At 47.0% G+C, this 26,437-nt stretch overlaps 1 long non-coding RNA gene across 2 annotated transcripts; it reads right to left on the reverse strand.

Annotated features, from left to right (window-relative positions):
- Window positions 1-5,692: 5,692 nt before the first annotated feature.
- Window positions 5,693-19,811, reverse strand: LOC118027426. Of its 2 annotated transcripts, XR_004683817.1 has the most exons (6): window positions 19,042-19,811; window positions 14,709-14,806; window positions 9,665-9,689; window positions 9,459-9,565; window positions 6,611-6,697; window positions 5,693-5,990 (listed from the first exon to the last, which is right to left on the reverse strand). It is a non-coding gene; the product is annotated as an uncharacterized LOC118027426 (long non-coding RNA). The 2 variants fall into 2 exon arrangements; XR_004683816.1 differs by lacking the exon at window positions 9,665-9,689.
- Window positions 19,812-26,437: the final 6,626 nt, after the last annotated feature.

Genomic DNA, 26,437 nt, shown 5'->3' on the forward strand with positions numbered 1-26,437 from the left:
GACCAAAATTTTAAAAATCTCTGAGAGAAAATCCCACACACAGTTCCACCGCCTCTGTCCTGAGCCACTATTGTCTGTCATCTCTCAACTGGATTATTGTGAGAGATCCTTAGCTTGTGTCCTGCCTGCCAGGGTTACTCCTATTTCCTCCCGGGGATAGCTGGCTACAAATCTCACCAGGCAAGGCCCTTGCTTAAAATATACCCATGCTACCCAAATTCCCTACCCTATTCTATGAGACCCTCGTCACTTGCTCCAACCCCATCACCCGCCTTCCCCTCCCCAGTGGCCAGAACTAATTACGGTACTTTGGCAGGTGCCCTGGGCTCTGTGACCTGGAGCCCTTGCACTTCACACTTTCTTCAGCCTGGAATGCAATTCCCAGGCCCTCTTTTCCTCCACTCTGTCTCCATTTAGAAATCAGCTGCCTCCCTTGAGCCTTCAAGATAGACACCTCCTCATGGGTTAGCACACGGGACCAGGGCAGCCTGCTTCCTCGCCAACACTCCTCCTTAGACAGCACCTAGCCCACATCCACGGGGCATACACATCCTGTCACCTGCGCCCTGCCCCACGTTCATCCTTGTCTCCTTCTTTGGGGAAAAGGAATACTCGGGGGAAGAAGAGCAGAGGGCTCACAAGTAGAGTTAATTTTCAGTAAGTTAAAAACACCTGTCATGAGACCCCACAATACAAGAAACAGGAAGAAAGGGAAAACAATATCACCAAATATACTCAGTGGACTTAGGTCAATTCACAGTTGAGTTCTCCAACTGGGCTTGGCCAGAAAAAGAGACCGCCGTGATGTAAATAGTGCCAGGAATTCTGGGCAGTAGAGGAAAACGGGCCAAGAGAACTGCTGTCCCCTGAGTTTGGGGCAGGTAGGGTGAGCAGTCCTGGTCTACGGGCATCATGGTTGCTGGAAGGCTGCTAAGAGCTCTTCCATTCTTGGGTTGCCTGTTAGTCTCAGACTCTCTCTCAGACTGTTCAGATTTTATTTAGTTTTATTTTAACTATACTCATCATTTGTTGACTTATATTCTATGTCAGGCCAGATCAGTGCTTCTTTGTGTGTGAGGTACAGTGGATCATGGGGGTCCGTGTGCATTTAGTGGGGGAATATCAAGGATATGCCTTTCAAGGAAAAGGTAGATGAGCGCTTAGCATGCCCCCTACTGAAGGACCCCTCACACCACCCAGAAACTGTCTGTCTACTGGCCCATCAGCTGCACTAAACTGTGGGCTCATGAGGACAGCAAGTGTGTCCATAGAGCTCCCTATGTTTCCAGATTCATACTGGGTATAGGAGATGCTCCTAGTAGCATCTACTTATAGTAGTAACTTTTTTTTTTTTTTTGGTTGAATGAGATGGTTAAATATGCAAGGATGAGTAAATCAATGGAAGAACAAAGTTAAGGAGAGATAAAAGACAGAAACCCAAATTACAAACCAAAAGGAGGCTTTTTTTGAGAGAGAGAGCGCACGCGCACGCGCACGCGCGAGCTCCTACGCACCAGTGGTGGGGGAGGGGCAGAGGAAGAGGGAGACTCTTTTTTTTTTTTAAGATTTTATTTATTTGTCAGAGAAAGAGAGAGAGAGAGCACAAGCAGGGGGAGCGGCAGAGAGAGAAGCAGACTCCCCACTGAGCAAGGAGCCTGACGAAGGACTCCATCCCAGGACCCTGGGATCATGACCTGAGCCTAAGGCAGGTGCTTAAAGGACTGAGCCACCCAGTCGCCCCCAAAGTGTGATGGAGGCCCTGCCCACGTTGTGGAAGGTAGGAAATGCTGCTGTGAGACTAGCTGGAAAGAAGTCCTTGGGTGACAGTGGAAATAAGTGTTTAATTGCATCAATTGTTTAATTGCAACAAGGACTAGAGAAAATCAGAGATAAATGCTGCAGACTTTCTCTCTATCCCCGCTTACTATCAGAAATAAGCATAAAAACAGGACAGTCCTAATCCAAACTATCTCACTCCATAGCTGCAAACCGTTTGGTGTCAAGACAGGAATGTTCCATCAAAACCTGCAGGGTCAGAAATGACTCCAGATGTTTCTAAACAGAAGGAATTTAGTATAGGGAATGGATTACAAAATATTGGAAGGGCTGGGACCAGGAGGGGAAAAGGTAAGGTTATCTAGAGATAAATAACACGAGGAATCTGCTACCAAGTCTAAGGCTGAAGTCGAAGAGCAAAAACAGACCCACCTAGAGCCCACAAGGGTGGCCTCCGAGGCTGCTGGGGTACCTGCCCCTCACTGCTGCACCAGGAGCCGCTGTTCTTACCCCTGCAGTAGACCAAGACCCCACCCTCTGCTGATGCAGGGGGAACCGGGACCCCACGCTCTCCTCCGGGGGCTGCCCACAGTTGTCGAAACCACACTCCCTGCCCGGGGACCAAAGAACCCCAACTTTGCGGTCACTGCCACCTCCAGAGGAAACAAGACAGACAGAAAGTCTTGTCTCCCTCCAATCATGAGACAGCACCCACCATTGGAAGACACTAGCAGGAACCGACATGACAAGAGAATCTGGACAATGTAGTTTGCACACCTCCAGCTCCTTGCACTACAGAAGAGAGCACGAAAGGGTGGGAACAGAGAGGTGGGACAGATCCTGGGCACACCCATAGTGTGGGGATGTGCAGGTCCTATGTAACCGATGTGAATGTGTTTACGCACATGTGTACGCAGGTAGAGGTAAAGGTGAGTGCACGGACGCGCACGCGCACATACACACACAGACACACACACACACCTGTGTCTGAAAGGCAAGGGATTATTATTAAATTAACATGCTCCTGGTTCAGTCTAGACATGTCTCAAAACAACTGCTACAGTTATGTCGTTGGGCTAAATAATAGCATCCTAACCACCCAGGGAGATGTGTTGCCTCAGTCTAGTGATCACTACTCATTAACACAGCTCCCACGGGCAGGCTGGTCCTTTCCAGGCCTCCCAACAGCTCATGGCGGAGCAAGCATGAGGGTTCCCTACGCTCACATGGAGTGAATACGCAACTCGTCACTCCCAGTTCCCAGAGAATTTTCAGTGTTAAAAACAAACTGAATAATGGTATATTCAAGGGAATAGAATTCCCAAAATGCTTTTGATCCTGTGCATATTCAAGAGAAATTTCTCCTCCAGAGACTTTAAGATACATTTTTAAACAGTAAGAACTTTTAAGTAATATGAATAAGAAATATTATTATGAAAAGGAGAAATAATAAAAACTTTTGGGGGCTCCTGGGTGGCTCAGTCAGTTAAGCATCTGACTCTTGGTTTCAGCCCAGGTTGTGATCTCAGAGTCATGAGATCGAGCCCCGCATTGTTGTCCGCACACAGCTCCGAGTCTGCTTGAGATTCTCTCTCCCCCTCCCTCTGTCCCTCCCCCCCGAGCTCCCTCTCTCTCTCTCAAATAAATAAATTTTAAAAAAAAAAAAAAAGAAAGAGTAAGAACTTTTTTTATCTCTCTCTGGAAATCTTTCTAATGACAAGGATGAGGGCACTAAATGACCTCCTGAGGATGTGTTTTCTTGTTGGTTTTTTGGGTGGTTGTTTTGTTTTGTTTTGTTTTTGCTTTCTTGGTTTGGTTTGGACTGGGGTATCAGGAGGTGTCTGGTTTCCTTTTTTTTTTATTTTGAAATAATTCCACATTTACAGAAAAGCTGCAAGAATAGTACAAAGAACTGCCATACGCCCTTCACCCAGATTACCCCATCTGCTCCCTGTCTGTCTGTCTTACTCCCTCCCTCTCTCCTCCCCCATCTCCATTAGTTCCCCTTCTGAACTATTTGGAAGCAAGCTGTAAACCCGACGCCCCGTACTCCCACATATTCCTGTGTATATTTCCCCAAAACAAAGACACTCTCCTACGTAACCACAGTACGATCATCCACAGCAGGACATAGACTTGGATACAGCACCCCCATCCAAACCAGAAACCCCATCCCAATCCCACCACCAGCTCCAACCATGTCACCTTTTCTTTTCTGGTTCAAAGCCCAATCCAGGATCACGCCTTATATGGAGTCGCCATCCATATGGAAGCCACACAGCCTTTCTTTGCCTCCCCTGTCCTCGACAACCTTCAGAGAGAGATCTTTCATTCTGCCGTGGACCCCCAGCAGGGCCAAACCCATCTTTCTTCATAGCCAGCCTCAGGAGTGACCCCAGCTGTGTTGGAGCGCCACCTCGGGGGCACCTTAGGACAATACCCACCTGGAGTATTGTCACTCTTGGTCCCCTGACCAGGTGAGTGACCAGGTTTCTCCCACATAAAATCAGTCCCCACTTTCAGTCTATAGTTGATAGAGCTTTGAGGAGAGATCCTTCCAGATGGTGCTTTGCTTTCCAATCACAAGATATTGGTATTTTTACCCCATGCTCAGTCTGCACTCCTACAGATTCCCTTTACCTCTCCCAGCCTGGTTTGACCTGCTGGACACTTTAACTGATGTTGTGTCTATTCTGCTGCAAGAACGCGAAGCCCGGGATCCCCAGGTACTTGGATGCCCATCCTGTCTTAAGTTCACTGAGCCTCAGTTCCCAGATCCAGAAACGGGGCCCTAAACAGGCATGAAGAAGTTCTAAGTTTCCTTCCAGCTTTCAGATTGCACAATTTAAGTTCTAATTCTGCCTGGAGGCCCCTGTGTCTGAGCTGTAATCAGCTTTTTGGCAACAGCCCTTCACTTTATTAATGGAGTGGGGGTGGGTTGTTTGGGGAAAAGGCATCTCCTAGAATCCTCCAGTACAATGGGCAAAGGAGGGAACAGGAGCTTTAGCCTTGGGTGGCGAATGGCCACGTGAGCTCTGACGAGCCCGATCTTTGGAGGTGATTCTGACTCTTATACTATGGGTAGTTCACGATCACGTGAAAATGATCCTGCAAGAGGAGAGGCCTTCATTTAGCTCCTCTCCCTGTCTGCTTGGTAAATTAAAACAGAGAGAGAGAAAGTAATTAGCAGTGGCACATCGATGCCCAGGGACAGGAAGGGGACAGCTAAAGGGAATAGTTGAATGATTTTGTTCTTAAATCATAAAAATGTTCTAAAATGGATTGCAACAACGGTCAAACAACTCTGAATATACTAAAAACCATTGATTTGTAGACTACGTAGGTGAATTTTGTGGTATGGAAATTATCTCAGTAAAGCTATTTCACACACACACACTGACACACTCTCAGACACAAACACACATACACACACAGGTTGACAAGGAAGTACCATCAGAGAACTCAAATCTCACTGTGCTGATGGAAGACACTGGAAGAGATCATCCATATGTGGCCCCAGGTGAGGTCAGGTGAGGTCAGAGAGGTGTTGGAGACAGGGAGAGCACTCAGGTGGGGTGAGGGGTGCAGGGAGAGCTGGTGTAAAGACTGGGGGTTGGGAGGAGGCCCATGAGCAAAAAATGTCAGAGTTCCTGCTGGGCAGATGTGCTGTTTTGGTAGATCTCAGGGTCTTAACTGGTAGATCAGGAAAGGGATAACCTTGCCCCAGATTCAGTTGTGCAGGGATTTCTGGCAAGGAGAGGACCTGGGATCAGGCTGCCCACAATCCCTCTGCTTAGCCAGCTCTGGAAGTTACCCTTCTATTCTCAGTCCCAGGTGATCTCAAGGCTTCAGGGAAGTAAAAAGTGGATTCTTCTCCCAAAAAATGATAGATAGATAGATAGATAGATAGATAGATAGATAGATAGATGATAGGTAGATAGATAGATAGGTAGATAGGTAGATAGATAGATAGATGATAGATAGATAGATAGATAGATAGATAGATAGATAGATAGATAGACAGGTCTGTGGTTGATTCCAAGGATAATATAGTGAGGTTATCACAAGGAGTCCAAAAAAAATTATATTTTGGATCTTAATTTGACAAATTCCCAGTTGTGTGAAGTTGACAGATAACTTATGTTTACACCTCACTTCTTCATCCATGAAATGGGCCTAGAAGTGGTGCTTGCTTCATGGGGTTGTCATGGAGACTAAAGAAGAAAATGAAGGTAAAACAGTCAGATGCCTGACACATAGCAAGTACTCAGTAAATGTTCACTGTTGTCAGTCTTCATCTTACTCTTATTATGATTATGAACTCCCCATGCATGTAAGGAAACTAAGAGCCTAAACATGAGGGCTGTGATCTGGGTCAGCACCTGGTCAGGTTCTGCTGGGCAGGCTGTGCGCTGACTTCTCCCCGGGGAAGCAAAATATTCACACTGAGGCTAAGTTAGAAGAAGCTCTTCCAACTCAACTGGAAGACGCAGATGTCGGGGTGCTGGAATCCCAACCCACTATAGTCTGAGGGGAGTAAATCAGAGATTTGAGGTCTCATTTTCCAGTACTCTGTGAAAGAGACACTTTGATGGTGGCTGACCATGACTCTGGGGGCAGTGGTCCTTAATTAGGAACACGTGGGTGCTAGGCACTCAAGCCTCCCTTGGGATTTCCATCCTGCACTCAGAAGTCCCTGATGACTGACTGGGAATCAATATAGACTATGTCATTGTGATCTGGAGTCCTTCTCTGCTACACAAAGGCAGGGAGTATAAGAAAAAGATGCTTTGGCTTGGAAATAGCAAGCAAAAGCACTCCCTACGGAAATTACCTGGGGCCAGGCAGCAAGACAAGGAAGGAGCTTCTAGGTGACTTGGAGGCTGGGCCAAGGAGAAGGATGCGTTGATTTCAATGGGCCCTTCACAGGGAGAGGGACAGGTGAAGTCAGAGTCTGAATCTGAAGCCTTTTCTGGAAATGAGGCACCTCCCTCCCTCTGAACTCATTTCCTCTCTGGCTTTATTCAAGCAGGGGTTTCTGTTGAAATAGGAGACTGTGGGGGAAGCAGGCCCAGTCCCTGGCCTGCAGGCTGCCCGGACTGCCGAGGAGGTGGGCCTCCAGCCTCCAGGGAAACCTCTGTGCTCCCTTATCTCTAGGTGAGCACAGGGATCCTGCAGAGGAGGAAAGGGCGGGGTGGGGGCGGGGGACAGGAAAATAACTCAGCTCTGGTTGCACCAGGCACACCCTCATCACGGCGTCATATCTTCTTCCGAGCCAGACATCCACCCTCAGATGTGCACACACAGCCAGCATTTAGAGGAGCTGCGCGCACATCTCGGAAAGCAAAATCAGGCACTGTGACTTCAAAGGAACCAGCCCCTCCTTTCAAAACAGCACAGCTCTGAATAGCTGTCTGCTATGTCTGTCTCCTTCAATGCTGTTCCTAATGATGAGGTCTTTATCAGCAGCAACCGGAGGGCCGCAGAATGGTTCAGAAGTCTGTGGCTTATAAAATCAACATCTTTGTCTTTTTGCAATCACAGTCATTCTTTTTTTTTTTTTTAAGATTTTTTTTATTTATTTATTTGAGAGAGAGAATGAGAGAGAGAGAGAGAGCATGAGAGGGGGGAGGGTCAGAGGGAGAAGCAGACTCCCCGCCGAGCAGGGAGCCCGATGCGGGACTCGATCCCGGGACTCCAGGATCATGACCTGGGCCGAAGGCAGTCGCTTAACCAACTGAGCCACCCAGGCGCCCGCAATCACAGTCATTCTTATGCTCAGAAGTCAAAGGAGAAATAACCCAAACAGAAGACAGAAGGTTGCCTTTTTACACCAATATGTGTTTGGGGATTTTTAAAGCTAACTGACAAAGACCAAGTAAGGAACAGTCACATCCCATAATGATGCCTGGGGCACCTGCTTCATCAAGTAAATGCAGAAAACAACATTGGAAGTTACCTGAGAAGTGTGTTCAGTTTCTCACATCCGAAAAGCTGAGCTTTGAGGGGATGAGGAGTCCCTAGCCTGGGGGTAAATCTGCCCCTAGAAGTCACTTACTGAAGAAGTCCAAGCAGCTGGGAGTCTGACTGCCTGGCTGGAAACCAGATCCGTGGCTTGTTGCCCCTGTGAACCGGTCAGAGCCCGTTTCTTATTCCATAAAATGGGCGTTGCAAATTGTACCTGAGTAGTTATTCCCCCATAAGTATTAAAGACAGTGCTTAGATGTGGAAGAACTCGGTGTTAAAGAGGATTGACTACGTGATCCACCTTCCTGAGTTTACACATGGGGAAAGGGAAATGCAGAAAACTGAAACTAATTCAGTTTCAGAGTCTAGTCCAGAACTTAGAATAGCGTGTTTGGAGTTATTACTATTATTAAGTATTATGAATCATATCCTAGGTAGCAATATTCTTTTTTTTAATTAGAGCAGGGGTTGTGGCAAAAATGTGGGCCTTAGCCAGCTCAGGCTGCTCAGGGATGATGCATCCTCTACCCCAGCAGGTGGGGAACTGCTGGAGGAGACTTCGCGGGGGGTAGCTATGTGGCCACACTGCAGACCTAGCTAGCCTTGCTTGCCCCTGCCTTGGGCTTCCTGTGGCATTCTCCCAGGGAAAAGCCAAGCATGCCACACTGAGCTGACTGCATTCCACGACAGTCCTGTGGGGTAATGGAAGACTAGAAAGACAGAGAGATTTCCCCAAGACTCCATGATGGATAAATGAGTAGCTAGATTGGGACTCAACCCCTCGTCACCTGGCTCTGGGCCCAGTGTTCTTTCTCCTGGGCCACGAATCTTTGACTTGCATGCCATTGCCCCTCAAAGAGAAGGAAATGTGGGGCAGTGTGAGGAGGAAGGTCCAAGAACAAAGTGAACTTGGCTCTCCTACAATTAGGGAAGAAAAATGTCTGTTGGGCTGAGGGTCACCTGGGTTTGCATAGACTATTTTGAAAGGATCAAGTGATTTAAATATCAGTAGCGTGCAGATCTAGCGAGCTAGCACACAGACATGGGCTTACCCCACTACTAAGGGACACAGGTTTGCGGGGGCATAAAGAATAAAAATTGGAAAGGTGTATTCTTTTAGAATGCAGTGAACTGTGCTTGTTCATCAAGAGTCCTGATCAATGAAATGATTCACTCACCCACATAAGAGAGGGAATAAAAAACATCTAAGGAAATTTGGAATACTGCAAAATATTTATGTATTTGGAAAGAATTGTGAAGAAAAAAGTTCTAGGGGCGCCTGGGTGGCTCAGTTGGTTAAGCGACTGCCTTCGGCTCAGGTCATGATCCTGGAGTCCCAGGATCGAGTCCCGCATTGGGCTCCCTGCTCAGCAGGGAGTCTGCTTCTCCCTCTGACCCTCCCTGCCTCATGCTTTCTCTCTCTATCTCATTCTGTCTCTCAAATAAATAAATAAAATCTTTAAAAAAAAAAAAGAAAAGAAAGAAAAAAGCTCTACACATCCCCTGAATTCCATGACAAGGAAAGAACAAAGGTGACAATCAGTTACCTTTTAGCTCAGTAGGTTGTTTCTGCCTTTGTTCCTTCCTTCCCTCCCTCCTTCCTCCCCTCCTTCCCTCTTTCCTCCCTTCTTCCCCTCCCTCCCTCCCTCCTTCCTTCCTTCTGGGGGTCATGAATCAATCATTTAGGTACTCATCAAGTACTGCAAATCACTGACCACTGGGGGATTCAGTATCTGAGAAAGCGGAAGAGGCCAGCCCTCCCGGATCACCGTTCTTACATTCTTGCCACGTTTTTTGTTGAGTGCTCACTACGCAGTAATCACTGAAAAAAGAAAAAAAAAAAAAGTCATTTCATAGTACCTACAAATTTCCACCCCAGGACTATTCCCAATTTCACAGACATTTCTTCATAAATACTCACAAACTCTGATCTTCCTCTGAGGAAACTAAGGCACAACAAAATCAAATAGAAAGAAAGTGAAATAATTCCCATCAGAGAGCAAGTCGGGCAGAAATAATTATAACAACAACAAACAGCTACAGCCACAAACATGGTAAAAAAGAACCCAAGTTCAGTTCAGAAGTTGACCTCAAATCACTATTTAAGAAAGCAAACACTAAAGAACCCAATCTATTCCCATCCTACTAGACTGTCCCTTATCTCCAGCAAAATGTTGTCCCATGCATTTGTCATAAACTTTAGTTGAAACTCCATCAGTAAAACTAACATTCTAACTCTGGGGAAATGCTTTAAAATACTATAGTGGTGCATGTTTGATGGTTTTCCCAGGAGAGACCCTAACTGTAAGATCAGTCATGAAAATGGGACTCCTCCTGTCTTCCACGTAGTCTTGAATCATGAGAAATTTTGGTTCTTAAAATACTAACAGGTCAGGGCGCCTGGGTGGCTCAGTCGGTTAAGCGACTGCCTTCAGCTCAGGTCAGGATCCCAGGGTCCTGGGATCAAGTCCCGCATCGGGCTCCCTGCTCTGCGGGGAGCCTGCTTCTCCCTCTCCCACTCCCCCTGCTTGTGTTCCCTCTCTCGCTGTGTCTCTCTCTGTCAAATAAATAAATAAAATCTTTAAAAAAAAAATACTAACAGGTCAGAGGGCAATCATGTTTTTTGCACTATGTATTACAGTACCGCGGAAGGCAAGCTGTCTAGGGAATAAAAAAAAGTTCAGAGAGATTCAGTTGGAAGGTGCTCTGCAGGGACTATTATTCTGAAGATGGTACAACTTCAGAAGAGCATTCCTTTGCCACAGTAGCGCAGGTCCCCACCTGCACTTTCATGTTGTTTTAAGGTAGTTGGGACAGCTACAATAGCCTACAGCCCCTGCAAACACACACACAGATCATGGTGGGAATTTTTCCCATGGCTTTATGGAGTCATTCAGCTCTGTACCTACAGAATTTCTCCTACAGCCTCCATGGAATACAAAAATAACGTGAGCTGGGAAAGACACAGAGGCCCAGGGGCAAGCATCCCCTCCCTGGTCAGTGCTAACGCCCCCTTTGGGATGTCTACCGAGCACACTGCTTTACGGAAACCTGTTTAACTCTGTTGGATTCATCGCTTCCTAGACTCCTTTGGTCATGGAAATCTTTTTCCTCTAAAATCCCATTAGCATCTCTTGGATTCTATGAAAGACTGTCTAGGAAAATCCTGCCTGAGTCCAAGCTTCACACTCTCACTCGATCTCTCACTTTGTGCCAGGATTTCAATAAAACATGCTTAGGTCACAAAAGGTGCACAATATTAACTGAGGGAATGAAGGCACTGACAATTCCATGAGTGAGTGGCTCCATGGGTTTACAGTAAGGTCTCACACACTCCAGGGAAAGCCTTGTCAGCAGGGAGCCTGGCATTCCCCACCAACTCTCTGCCTCCAGGTAGAGAAGTTGTGTGAGGGGTCAGAAAAGGGCCCCACCACCTCAGTGCCCAGCCAGCCAAAAGGCAATGCTGCCAGTCCTTGAACTCTGGGCAAGGTGGAGGAAGCTCTGGAGCCTGGGGTTTAACATGGGATCATGTTGCCTTAGACTTTGTCAGTGACAGGGGATAAAGGCCTGACAAGCTTAGCCATCTGGTTGGGTCCCATCACCTATCAAAAAAAAGGATCTGATGTTTGTGTAGCATGGGGAAAAAAAAAAAAAAGGTTGTACTCCAGGTCCACAATCCCTTTTTCAAGACCCTCTGGGACAACTGTGTTACAGAATTCAGAATTTTTCAGATTTTTAGAAAGATAATGCGGTACATACACTATATATTGTATATCACCACTCTCACAGAGGACATAGAGCATTGCCCCATATGCAAATGTTAATATTTCTGCAATGAAACATGAAGATTCATAAGATAAATTAAACCTATGAATAGTTTCAAGTCATTTCAGGTCAGATTTTGCTGGCAAATGGCATCAGGTATACAAAAAGCTTTCGGTTTTCATAGCCTTCCGGATTTATGATTGTAGATGAGAGATGGGAGTCTTTAATGTGCTTCTTACCAGAAGGACACTTGCCACCAAGTGGAAAGGGTGGATGGTGTGTCTGTGCAATGAATCTAAGGGCTTCCCTTTATAGAAAAATCACACCTCCAGGGCATCACAAAATATTCCCCAACGTTTTATTTTTGATCAACATGCTTTGGACTTTGCTTTAATGATGTTTGCTTTGATTTGGAATCTCCTCTAGAGGGAATCTATCCATGTTTGCCTTTAAAGGATTCACAAGGACTTTAAGCTATTTTAACTATAATAAGGAGGGGCCCCAAGAAAGCGGGGGTTTCCAAGGCAAAGGGTTGAAGACCAATAGTTTAATGAGTCACCAGTAAATGTCTAAAGTCACCACAGTGCCTACCATTGGGCGTGGAAGTAATCACACAGTTTTTAATGTGCCCAGTGGCCATAACAAATGATCGTTTCTCTCCTCATAGGAGTTGTGAACTCAGATATCAGTCTTTGTGACTTCTGGCTTTAGGGCCCCAGATTCTAACCTAGACAGGGTGGTTAAATGCAGACTATCTCCTGTTGCAATTTTTAAAGGGCCTCCAATTTTCCGAAGTGTTCTAACAAAATCCTCACAACACAATCAATTATTATTTGCCTTAATAAAGTATATACGCCAACCAACATGAAGTACTTATCCATGTTGCTTATCAGTGACAAGTGTCCCAACTTCAAAATGGTTGTAAATATCCAGTCTAGTATTCCAATCTCCACTGGAATATAATACCAGAGGATTCTGCCTATAGGATAGCTGTGGTATTTTCACTGGTGTTCAGGCAGTGGAAACACCAAGATTGTTATCTTCCCTGCCTCAGGCCACAGGTCCATTTACAAATAGTAGAGATTTTGCAAAATCCAAGTGCAACAAGGGCTCTCAAATAATATTTCCTTCATGCCTTGACTTCCAACAAGATGACTTCAGACATGATGCTCAGGCCCACCATGTTCACTTCTATTTTCAGAGATCTCCCAACAGAAAAACTCACCCGTGCCAATAATCCATCCTGGGTCTAAAGTCCCTCACTGTCAATTTGTGCCAATTCAGCCCAAAGTTCCCAGATAAAAGGCCAATTGTGTTATGGTCTCTCACTGAGCCACTGAGCCTTAATAACCTCAAGAAGGGAGTTTCCTAAATCTCATATCCAGTGGGGGATTTAGGACAATGAGTTCCTCTCCATTAATCTTGAATTCCTGGAAATGCTGAGGGTGTCAATGATGGTGTGGGTGTCTCTCTCTAGGTCTTCAGAGGTGAAAACCTTGAGGCAGCCAAGTGGCTATAGGACATGATGCCAACAGCAAAGGCCACCCGTGTCCAGTTGTCAGATGGCATTTCGTCCCAGCAGTGGGGAGGTGGCAACAAGGGCAATGCAAGGACCATAAGCAGATGAATGACATGCAGCCCCCTGGGCAGCCAGAGCTTGCTCAGAACCTAAGGGCAAGGAAAATCAAAGCTGAACCATTCAATGGCCAGAGACCCTATGGTTGACTCCTAGCTCTCAGAGTAGGGATAGGCATTTCTACTCTCCAGGGGTTGGTGACACAATGGGAAATGCATACATAAAGGACATAGGAATGTATGTTGGGTGAGGCTGGGAAGAGCCCCAAAGAGAAGGCAGCCCCTCCAGGCACCATTCTGTAGGCAGCCCACACAAAACCTTAGAACAGTGCCTGGTACACAGTAAGTGCTCAATAAATAAAAGTTCTCTCTTCATTTCCAGGCCTGCACCTTCTCTGTCTTGACTTCTCTATCAGTTCAGTCCCCCTAGTTCAACCACTTGCCCCTAGGAATCCTTATGTAGAAATCCTGAAGTCAGAACTTTTTTTTTTTTAAGATTTTATTTGTTTATTTGAGAGAGAATGAGAGAGAGAGAGCATGAGAGGGGGGGAGGGTCAGAGGGAGAAGCAGACTCCCCGCCGAGCAGGGAGCCCAATGCGGGACTCGATCCCGGGACTCCAGGATCATGACCTGAGCCGAAGGCAGTCGCTTAACCAACTGAGCCACCCAGGCGCCCCTGAAGTCAGAACTTTGTTGCAAAAGAATTAGTTTTAAAATAATTGGCAATTTAAAAAAAAGATCGAATCCCTATTTATATAGCATTCTCAAAATAACAAAATTATAGAGCCAGAGAACAGATTAATGGTTGCCAAGAGTTAGGGATGGAGGATGGTGTAGCAGGGTGAGAGTGATCCTGGGGGATGGACCAGTGATAGTAGTTATAAGAATCTACCACCAGTTTAATGTGATAAAACTACATACAAGCATACACACACATACATACACAGAGATGACAGTTTATAAAACTGGGGAAATCTGAATAAGCTTGGTGGATTGCACCAATGTCAGTTCCCTGGTTTTGATGTTATATCTAGTTTTGCAAGATGTTACCAGTGGGCAAAACTGGAGGTACATGGGACCTCCTTGTACACTGTTTTGCAATTTCCTGTAAATCTATAATTATTTCATAATAAAAAAATTTTAAATAACTGAATCCACATGAATGACTTATATGCAATTTACTAAACCATTAAGGCAAGCATAAATAGATGTATAGATAAACTGCAAATAACATGCACTGTTTTGTTCTTTTTTTTTTTTTTTAAAGATTTTATTTATTTATTTGAGAGAGAGAGCACATGAGAGTGGGGAGGGTCAGAGGGAGAAGCAGACTCCCTGCTGAGCAGGGAGCCCGATGCGGGACTCGATCCAGGGACTCCAGGATCATGACCTGAGCTGAAGGCAGTCGCTTAACCAACTGAGACACCCAGGCGCCCTGCACTGTTTTGTTCTGATACTAGCTTTCCAAGTATCCCTCACTAAGAGATTGGGAAAACACTTATCGAGAGCCATTGCTTTGCAAAACACACTGCGTACTGTAGTTGCCATGAAGAGTACATTCTGAAGTTGTGCAGTATACAACCTGGGCAGCAATACATAGCACCTGCTTTTAGCCAACTACTTACTGCAAAGGGATGAATCTCAGTGGCTGATTCTTTTCTTTCATCATCCTGGCTTCATGATCTATTTCTGTATCTCAAACCGCTCCACCTTTCAAGTCAGTCTAGATCAGAGTAATCACATTTTTGTATCAGCATTGATGTTCTGATTACACAGGCTTCTCAGTTTCTCAGTCTACTTGTTCAAACCTCAGACATAAAAATAGAGTTTTTATTCATTTATTCAAAGCTCTCTATTGGGTACTCACTATGGGCTATAAAGATTAATTTCTATATTGTTATTCCAACCGTGGTGGAGCATAATCACTAGATACCCATGCGATGCTCTAGATTTAGGCACTTCCTGTTCCTTTACTGGTTGCCCTGCAAAAGGCTTTCTACCTAGAAATGGCTTCTCTCCATAGCGCTGGTATAGATCTAATTACTTAACTGGTTGGCAGAAAGAGAGCTTCCAGTGTGAAAGCTACTTGAAACAAGACTCCCCACTATGCAGAAGGTGATTCTGTATTTCTTTACAAGGTGGACCCATCAACTGTGGCTGGTATTGGACTTTCATTGTTCATCCATTTCAACCTGTTGATGTGTGATTCATTCATAATTACGCTGTTCACAGCAGGGCCGGTTCCAGCACCAGCCTGGTGCAGACCCAGGGAGGGGAACAGGTGGAGACAGGGGAGTAATGCACCAGAGTGAAGAGGTGGTTGCAGGGGCGAGAGAGGGCTCCCCTTTGTCCGGAGGGGTGGGGCAGAGAGAGAGAACTTCCCCCAGGGCATGGAGCCCACAGCCAGCACAGGCCCTTTCCTGATGTGCTCCTCCCACCCCCCATTTCCCATCAGACACAGGTGTAAGGGATGCACAAAGGCTGCTTCCTGAGCAGCGAGTTGGGACAAAGCCAACAGGTGATCTCAGGGTTTGGCACTTTCCCTGTGCTTCTGAAAGGAGACTAACCAGGAAGGCTTGATAAGGGTTTAGAGAGGAGCTAAGAAGGGGCAAGGCGGGGCCGACCTTCCAGCTTTAGGATCCCAACATTTTCCTGGAGCAACTTCGGTCTGAATGCACACACATTCATTCACGCATGCACACACGCGCACACACACACACACTTGGGATTACCAATCACCAACTCCCGCCCCCACACACCAGCCCTACTCCCTGGTGGGCCTGAGCCCACAAAGAGATAGAGCTGCAGAGGGGCTCAAATAGTCAGCCTTTAGGGAAGAACATAAAAGGGGAAGGGAGAGAGCTGCCTGAAAAAGATTTTGCCTAAACTCCACTGACCTTGCCAGTAAATAAAATGTTGCATAATTTTTAAAGAAGAAGAAGAGGAGGAGGAGGAGGAAAAAATCCCTCTCGTCCTTCACCATCGGACAAGTCTGAATGCTAGCTACGTCACTTACTAGCTGTGTGACCTTGGGCAAGTGTCTTTATCCCTCTGTGCCTCACCCTTCTCATTTGTAACTGGAAATGATGATGATGATAGCAACCTCATAGGAACTGGGGAGGCCTGAATGGATTAATATGTGGGAAAGCACAGAGCAATGCCTGGGCTCCCACCAAGATTCACTTTTCTCTGCTTCTGCCTGCCTCCCCTCCCCCCAACCACCCCTTGTGTTTTTTCAAGGCCTCTCTGGGGCACCTTCTTCCCCGTCCTTTTTTTCCCTTAAGAGGTAGCCCCATCCCATGATTAAAGGCATGGCTTTGGATTCAACTCCTCACTCCCCACATCCTTGCTTGGGCAATTGCGGGTCTTCCTACACCTGGGTTTCCTCTCCTGTGACCATGAGTCCTGCAGCCTGCCTCTCAGACCTCAAGGACTCTGTGATGGAGGAAATGCCCCGCATGTCCTGAGGAGGAACTCAGGGTTCCCTTGCACTGAACCAGAGTCCCCAATGTTGCTGTCCATTCTTCGTCCTCCACTGCACATTAGGCTAATAACAGGAGAGACCATGTCAGGGGCATTCACTGCCTTCCCAGCACTGGGGGGCTACATTGCCCCCTGCCATCCTCAACCCACCCCGCGACCTAGCTCCTGCTCTCCCCACCCCAGAGCCCCCTCTGCCTTTCCCCAGAAAACAAGTGAAGTTAACAGTGTGTTGCCCTAAAGAGCAAAAACAAAAGATGCACCGTGGGGAAGAAAGAGAAAGGGCTGGAAGAGCTTTCAGTGGGGCGACCACCCTGTCCGGCTTCCCGAGACCAAGGGGTTTCCCAAGACACGGCACTTTCCTTGCTGAGACTGGGAGCATCCTGGGCACACCAACAGTCCAGCCATCCAGAATGCCCAGGATTCCCAGAAAATTACCTTTGCTCCTATGATAGTGGCTCAGAAACCGAAGTGACCATGTTAGGAAGGTACTTAACTTCTCTGAGCCTCAGTTTCCCCATCTGTAAAATGGGGGCTAGCAACAGCCCCCTCTTATAATGCTGTTACGGAGAAGAAAAGGGCTCAAGCGAGCCAAGCTCCTTGAGCAGTGTGTGTGGCATGGTGCGCCCCCACATGATTGGCCTGGGATGCAGCCTTGTCCCCTGCCAGCCGCTGACCTAGCCGCCTGCTTACTCTCCCCAAATCTGAATGGCCTCGCCTGTCAAGCCGGTTCACTGGTGACCTTAAATAAATTACATGAAGCTGGCCTTCCAGTTCCAGGCCCGCAGGAGACTCAGGTCCCTCCCTCTACAACATTCACCTTTTCCCAGTCTTTAGGGAAGAAGAAAAAGAGGAAGGGAGAGAGTGGGCCGAAAAAGAAGACTGCCTAGACTCCACCGCCCAGGCCATGTGGCTGAAGAAAAGGCTGCATAATTTTTTTAAAAAAGGAAGACATTGAAACCTGACTCAGACTGACTGGAAAACCCCAGTCCCTCCTGTCCTATACCACCAGACGAGGAAGTCTCGGCGGAACAATGGTGGAAAGGATTTTTGTGAGGGAGGCACAGGCAAAAAAGAGAGGGCGACAGAAATGCCCCAGCCTCGGCCCAGCGCTTGGGTCTGAAACGCCCGATCCCCAGCACACGTGACACCCATTGGCCTGGAGAACACAGGAATGTCTGGAGGGGTAGGGCGAGATGGAGCAAAACCACCGCCCTTGATTTGTGAAGGGCAACCAGCCCGGGCATCTCTGTTAAAGCATCTGGCCCCAGTCCATATATTGTGACCTCTGAGCGCGGGCTGCAAACTCCGCAGCACTCCCAGACCCCAGCGGCCGTGCCCCCCCAGCCCCCCACCCCAGTTGCTGAGGGTGTGTTTCTCTTTCCCCCCTCAGACCTTCGGGGTCTGGCGGCATGAAGGAGGAACCGGCTGGCAATGGTCTCAAAGGCCTTTATGTGAAGGTCAGTGGCTCAGATGTTGCTATTTTTTAACATTTATTAAATGCCAATGGCATGCTGAGCTCAGGAGAAAGCCGAGGTAGATAGGGTGGGCGGGCACACACACTGCCCGAGATAAACAAATGCACGGCATTCCAGAGCTCTGAGGAAAGATGCCCCTCCAAGCCCAAAGCTGGGAGCAGCTTGGTCCATGCTGTCACCTTTCAGGGGCGTTCTCAGAAATGTCCACTCCAGCGCTCAGAGAGAGGATAAATCAGAGCCTTGGGATTTATTGGCTCGGCCACCAACACCAGCATTGCCAGCCACTTCGCAGTTGGCATGTTTCGCTCTGATGGCCCTTTGGGCTCCCTCCACGCCAGGTGCTGCGTGATAAAAGAACAGCTGGAGGCAAGGAACAGCCCTCGGTGTTCTTTCCAGTTACCCTAACCTGGAACTCCGCTTGTCCCTCCCCCAGGGCTAAGGGGGTGAGGATTTCGTTTGACCCAGAAGGAAAAATCCATCACTTTTGGAAAGGATCAGCAGAGTTAGGGGTGCAGGGACCAGGACCAGACTTGAGGGATGAAATTCAGGGCTTCCATTGCCTTTACTCTTCCAACTCACCTTCACCCCCTGTCCCAGTGTGCACTCACCTTCCTGGGCGCTGTATGGAAACACACGGGGCGGGGGGGTTCTGGGGGGGCCTGAGGGAGCCGCCCCTGAGCTCTCTGGTGTGCGAAGTAACAGCTCTGGGAGGCCGTTGGTTCAAACCCCAGCTCTACTCTGACTTGGGACAAGTTATTTCTCCCCTGGGCTTTAGTTTCTTCGTCTGTAAAATGAAGAGCTGGTGTGTGATGGGTTTGAAAAGCCCTCGAGCTCTACGATTCGGTGGGGCAAGCAGTCCCGCCACGCATGAGCACTGAATGAGCGGTCGCCCCCTTTCTGGTGGGAGACGCAGGTGGAAGATGAGGGTGTGTTGGGAGGCTGTCTGGAAGATTCTGCTGGGAGGAAATGCTCTTCCACGTCTCCCCATCTCATTACTCACTTGAATGGCCTTGCCAGATGCTTTGGGTCCAGCAGCCGAAGTCCTGCCCCCCAGCACCCATCCTTGCTCACCGTCCAGGGCGTCAGGGCCGCCGGGGCCAGGGTGTCCCGAGCATGCCTGCAAGGCCCTGCCCCTCGCCCCTTCCCAGGTGCCACGGCCGGGGAGCTGGCCGGCTTGTCAGCTGTTCCTAAGCCGGGGAGCTCCTTGAGTTACAAAACGGAGAGGACATGGAAATTGAAACAGGAGAAGCCACGAGCAGGGGCCAGAGGGCTCCTGGGGCAGCTATGGAAAGACAAGCCAGCCAGAGCGACCACATTATTTATTGGTTCTCTTGGGGAGACATATATGGTTAGGAAAAGAAACTCTTCGCATCACAAGACACAGCCCTGCTGTTTCGTGGCCTGCCGGAACGCCACCAAACTGACTCAAAGACAACTGCGGGGCGTGGGAAGCAGCGAACAATCACATGTGAGCATCGCAGTTATTCCCGCCCCCTGCGCCCCCCCCCCCAGCACCTCACAGGATGCGGGGTTCAGAGAAACAGCGTTCCATTTCCCACCAGGGAGGGGGGGGCCCCACTGAAAGGGAGGGTCTTCCTCGGGGCCACCCAGCCCGGCCACCCGGGCTGAGCCAGAGCCCAGTGGCAGCGAGCAGGCGGCGTGCGTTCCTGGAGCCCCGAGCCACACTGTCTCTAGCCAGGGAAGGAATTAGAGCTGCCAGGGCCAGGAATATTTTGAGAAACAAAGGGAATCAGTCCCCCCAAAAAAGCCCAAAGCATTCCCACTGCTCCACAAAATACCACCCTCGGCTGCGGGGAGGAGAAGGGCTGGGAGTGAGGCTGCACGGGGGAGGAGGAGAAGGAAGGCTGGCCAATTGGAAATGATGTCATGTGGCCACAGCTAAAAAAACACTGGGCTGTTGAGTGCTGGGGGCATAAGTGCCAGTCAGTTGCCGGGCTGGGGAGTGGGTTTCGCCAGGTTGGATCAAGTGGCTGTTTTCCTGGAAACCGGGCTTCTGGTTGCTAGGGCTGATAAGAGCGGGGGGGCGGGGGGGGGGATGCTACCCCTGCTGTTCATGGGAAAACATTTTGACATTGAAGAAGAGCTGGGACATGTTAACCGTTGAGAAGAAACAGAGCAGCCCCGGCTTAGTGGCTACGGCTACCAGCCCTGCAGGGACTCGGATTACCGACTGGGGGGTGCAGCGGGCCAAAGAATCGGATGGTGCGTGTTCCTGAGGCTGCGGGGTGGACAGCCACCTAACGTGGCTTTGGCTTCTCCCAGTGTCCGCAAGGGGATCCGCGCCTCCCCTCTGGGTGGCTGTGGGCCCTTGCACCACACGTGGGCAACCAGCTAGCCTGGGCCGTGACTCCAGGCCCCATCCGCAAGGCACTGGACATTCATTCGCTGACGCAGCAGTACCTCAAGGCTGCTGACGAGGGAAGGATAGCCAGGGATGATCTGCAGCGGAGGTGCAGGAAGCCCCTAACTGGGACGAAGTCTGCGCCAGCAGGAGCGGCCAGAGGGCTGTGGCCTTGGAGGCTCACTCTTTGCAATTCTGTGCCGAGGGTAGGGACCATGGGGAAGCCTGCAAAGGAAAACGATTTGGGCGATTCAGGAAATAAAATCCTTTGGCGAAGAGCCAGGGCCAGCCTGACTTACACTGATTTCTGCCCTGTAACAAACAGTGGTATAACTAGGTGCCTTTCTATTTCCATTTTAATCCACTTGGAGTACAACTCCTCTCAGACATGCAAAGCTCAGGCCCCTTACTGAAGATCCAAATGCCCCCCCATTTTCTGCCCGCCTCAAAACAGCTATGAGTCTTCCCACACACAACTAATGATTTTAGTTTTTCTCTCATGCCACCTGTTGTGATCCAAGAGCTCTCAGTAGAGGATGAGAGAGAGCACCGAACTCAAGGGGGCAAGATCCTGAAGTACCATGTGTGGAGTGCCCACCCCCACCTCCACCGACCCCCCCCCCCAGCCTCCCACGGTCCTGCCTTTAAGTTATCCCAGGGAGTCTTGAGGACCAGTTCATTTGTCCTCAGCATGTATTTCTGTTCTAACGATGGAAGTAGAAGCTGGTGGACCCCTACGACTTACTTCTCTGTCATTGCCCTACTGCCTGGCATACTGATTGGGTTCCAGAGAGGCATGGAATAATGGAGGGAAAAGAGAGAAGAAGACAAAAGGAGAGAGTCTGAAACCAGAAAGACCAGACGGGAAAGTAGGGATGTAGAGGTGAGGCAGAGAGGGCACACCATGCCAAATGCAAAGTCGGATCAATCCAGATTATAAAAAAGGATTTAAAAGAAAGAAGGAAAGGATTGAAAAATTGAAGGGAAAAAATGTGGCCAGTTAGAAACAAGGCTATATATTTACACACACACACACACACACACACACTATATATATACGTACACATAGATATTATATATATATAATATAAATATTTATAATATATAAATACATATACATAAATTAGCAAAGAATTAAAAAACAAGAACTATTTAATTATAGCAGTAACTTTTATCCCAGAAAAAATGGTATGAATAAGCACTTTGCAAATTTAGTCTTTTTTTTTTTTTTAATTTTATTTATTTGACAGAGAGAGAGAGACAGCGAGAGAGGGAACACAAGCAGGGGGAGCGGGAGAGGGGAGAGCAGGCTTCCTGCAGAGCAAGGAGCCCGACGCGGGGCTCAATCCCAGGACCCTGGGACCATGACCTGAGCCGAAGGCAGACGCTTAATGACTGAGCCACCCAGGCACCCCGCAAATTTAGTCTTCTAAATGGCAGACAACAATCATAAACATGGTTGTATTAATACTATTGAGCAGTAATCTCCACACTTTTTGTTAAAACTTTTTATAGAGCACTAATATATTGATATTATTGTATTGATGAATTTTATATCCTTGGCTCCATATTAACTTGTTAGAAATATTATGACATTTAAAAAACAACATTTTCAAGAAAATATTTTAATAATTTCTCCTCTTTAATATTTATCTCCCATAAAAAAGTTTTATAATTAATATATTCTTTATGAGAGCAATGTGATCGAATAATCTTAATTATTTTTGAAATCTTGGTTTAACATTTTGTGATACACTGATTTGAAGGGGTTTTTTTTTAAGACTTATTTATTTATTTTAGGGGGAGGGGCAGAGGGAGAGAGAGAATCTCAAGCAGACTCCCTGATGAGTGCAGAGCTTGACTGGGCTTGACTGGGCTGGCTCTCATAACACTGAAAACATGACCTGAGCTGAGATCAAGAGTTGGATGCTTAACAGACTGAGCCAGCCCGGCACCCCGAAGGTCTTATTTTGATACTTGATTTTAATGATTTTATGATTTCAATGTCATACACAAAAATTATGCCTTACAAGGTATGTAGGTTCAAATTGGGGTCTTGGTACTCATTTTTAAATCCTATCTATCCTAGGCAAAGCTTTTATTGAAATTTGGCTGGAAAGGATCAGTCTTCCCTAATGTTGATTGGCTGTTATTAGAAATTAATCAGAAGTTGTTGTACTTTTGTACTTTCACCAAATGGCTTCAAAGCCCATTGAAATTTCTCATTTGAAAAACAGGGGCAAGATAGAAAAGTCTTTTTCCATATTTTCAAAGAATGCAGGTATGAGGTTTTATATTTAACACCTGCCATTTTCAGCTGATAGGAGGGAGGGAGAGAGAAAGAAAGAAAGAAAGAAAAGAGAAAATTGCAAGCACTGGAAATATTCCCAAAAATGTTTTTGTTTTGTTTTGTTTTGTTTTCAGTATCTTTTTTTAAAATTTTTTATTGTTATGTTAATCACCATACATTACATCATTAGTTTTTGATGTAGTGTTCCATGATTCATTGTTTGTGCATAACACCCAGTGCTCCATGCAGAATGTGCCCTCTTTACCAAAAATCTGTTTTTAATATGTTCTCTCCACAACATGATTTTCTTTTGAAAATCAATTATTCTTTCATTCACTGTTAAAATGTCCATTTTACTTCGAAGGTACATGTTAGGATGTTCTTAATTTCTCAAGATTATTTTCTAAGAATTATTTATTTATTGGAGAGTGAGAGAGAGAGAGCAGGGGAGAGGGGCAGAGGGAGAGGGAGAAGCAGACTCCCTGCTGAGCGCGGAGCCCGACAAGGGGCTCGATCTCAGGACTCTGAGATCACGACATTAGCCAAAACCAAGAGTCAGAGACTTACCTGATTGCACCACCCAGGCACCCCTCTCATAATTATTTTCTAATAACTTATAACTAATAACCACTTACCAGATAGAAAAGGTCAGAAATTTTGGAACACTCATGAGTAGGTTTGACAACTTGTTGTCTTGAGTAAGCCTCTATTTGGGATAAATATTTCATATGCACTTCTCATTCCATTAGAAGTACTGTAATACCGTCCTTTTTAGAAGTCAACTTCTGCATCGATGACACCCTAATAGTGCGTGAACTACATGTAACAAGTCGATGGCAGCAAACCTCTGTGAAAATGTCACTGTCAACCTCTCAAGTCATCAAATTCCCTCTTCCCTTAGAGGTGTCTCGGGTACTGTGTGCAACAAGGACCATCTGACAGGCCACATGAGACTGTCAATGTTAATCCATATATTTTATATTACCTTAATGGATTTCATAGTTTTATTTTAAAATAAATATAAATAGAAGTTCTAGCATTTTTCACCCATGACACTCTCTGGGGACTCTGTACCTCTTTCGGAGACCACCTGTGTAGGGGAGAATATATGGTGAAGTACATGGACAGAGCCCCTGTGTTCAAATCCTGCCTGGGCCATTATGGCTGTGTGACCTTGGGCAGGTCCCCTAAGTACTCTGGGCTTCATTTTCCTGTTTACAAAAGTACCTCTTCAGGTGGTGGAGGTGGCAATTAAATGAACGAACTAATCCATATAAAGCTCTTTAAACACTTCCCAGCCAGTAGTAGAAACTCAAAAATGTTAGCTATTCCTACTATCATCTGAGAGAATCATATGTCTTCGTTTAACCTGGAAGAACTTGGAGGCTAAGAAGCAAGTTAGAGAACTCTTTCAATCATCCAAGCAAGGGATGACGGTGGCCCAAACCAAGAAAGTGGCAGTGGGATTGCAGATAAGGAGAAGGATTTAAAAGGCATTTGAGAAGGTGACTCAATAGACTTTGGAACTGATATAATATAGGCACTGAAGAAAGGGAAAAGTAGCCATGTGTGAAGTTTTAGCCTGTATCATCAAGGAGTATTAATTGAAAAAAGAAATAAGGGGAGGTCCAGTGTACTGGACAATAATAATTAGTTAAGGGCTTCTTGTGTATGTGGCAATATTCTAAGTGGTTTTCATGTATTGAGTCATTTAATCATCTTAAAAACCCTATGAGATAGGTGTTATCCCCATTTTACAGATGACAAGACTGAGCCACAGAGAAGTCTGTCATTTTTCCAAGGTTACACAACTAAGCTGTGGCTGAGCTGGGATTTTAACTCAGGCTGCCCAGCTTCAGAGCCCACATCCTTAACCAGTCCAAATATAGGTTTTCTAAAAGATGATGTGTTCAGTTGAGTTTGAGGGAGTAGTCAGCTGACTAGAATAGTCAAACTCAGAAGAGAAATAGCAGCGAGGCTAGAGATTTCATGGGGCATAGAGGTGAGATTGCAGCCACAGGAGTGGACAGCCTAAGGAAGAAGAGAGGGACGTGGAGGCGGCCACCCCACCTACAGGTACCTAAACAATGGGTGCTTTTCCTTGTGAACATGTACATATCACAATGGTTTTATGCGGGAGGTTTCCGCTGCCATATTTGGGGAAGCTGTCATTATCTTGATAAGATTCACACCTTCCCCTACCATAGCCAGAAAGCCAGATCCTCACTGTCCCTGAGCCCCGGAGGCCAGACCGAGGCAAACATGTGCCTGGCCAACCTGAGGCTCCCCCAGGGACACTGAGCTTATGGCAAGTGATGCAAAAGCACAAGACAGCATAGGATGGCCTTCACCCGTGACAATGCTGTCAGTGCCCTGTGGTGGCAGGGGGTGGCCATGGCCAGTGTCCAGCAGCAGGGTCCCCCTTTCCTGACGCATGATCTTGGCTGTGTTCTGGCTCTCCATATTCCCTTGATTTCCTCCCATTTTCTTAGACTCGTTCTCTGGTCTTTCTATCTGTTCAGTGACTTCCTGATACACTCCCCCAAATCTCTAGAGTCTGTTTCTCTTGTCTAACCTGGCTCTCTGAGAGGTCCAACATCAATCTACCATTCCTTAGATAATTCTATTTTCTGCAGACTCCTTCCTTTTTTTTTTTTTTAAGATTTTATTTATTTATTTGACAGAGGGAGAGAGGGAACACAAGCAGGGGGAGTGGGAGAGGGCGAAGCAGGCCTCCCACTGAGCAGGGAGCCCAATGCGGGGCTTGATCCCAGGACCCTGGGATCACGACCCGAGCCGAAAGCAGATACTCAACAACTGAGCCACCCAGGCGCCCCTCGCAGACTCCTTTCTAAACTTTATGGTAGATTAAGGCATCCCCTAAAAGCATCAGTAAGAAACAGTCACCTCCAAAATGTTATTGTAAGGCAAAATACCTTTATAAAGAATGGTTATTTTTTATCATAACAATTAGCCAAATATATAAATTAACAGATATGAAATCTTCCACCACGTCTGGAGTATTATAAGAAATGTCTTACTGAAATTAAATTAAATCCAGTTCCAGCCCCCATGCTATGGACTGAATGTGCCCCACCTTGAAAACTCATGTTGAAACCCTAAATCCCCAATGTGATAGTATTTGAAGGAGGGATCTTTAGGAGGTAATTAGGTCATGAGGGTGGAGCCCTCATCATGGAATTAGTGTCCTTATAAGAAGAAAGAGAAGAGATCTCTTTGAGTATGCTCTCTCTCTCTCTCTTTCTCACCCCCCACCCTGTCCCTGCCTTGTACCAGCCTTCTCCACCACCATCCCCGCCCCTGCCCATGTGAGGATACACCAAAAAGGTAGCTGTCTACAAGCCAGGAAGAAGATGGTCACTAGACACTGGATCTGCCAGGGCCTTGATCTTAGACTTCCAGCCTCGAGAACTGTGTGAAATATATGTCCCTTGTTTGAGCCACCAATTTATGGTCATTTTCGTTAGAGCAGTCCAAACCAATTAAGACACCCCACTTTGCCAAGGGTGGTTAGAATGGCCAATATGAGGCAATATTCATGCCCCACCAGCCGGTAGCATCTCGCAATCCCAGGGCTCACTTGCTTCAGGGAAAGGGAGAAGAACCTTTTCTTCAGTCCTGAATGGTCACTATTTTTTCTTTGCTCCTCATTGCCACTGCTAGGGGCTGGTTCTCCCATCCGGCATGCCCTGCGGTCCTGGGATCCTCTTCCCTGGCTTGTAT

This window comes from Mirounga leonina, unplaced genomic scaffold (assembly GCF_011800145.1).
Source record: "Mirounga leonina isolate KUSES-001 unplaced genomic scaffold, KU_Mleo_1.0 Mir_366, whole genome shotgun sequence".
Classification (NCBI taxonomy): domain Eukaryota; kingdom Metazoa; phylum Chordata; class Mammalia; order Carnivora; family Phocidae; genus Mirounga; species Mirounga leonina.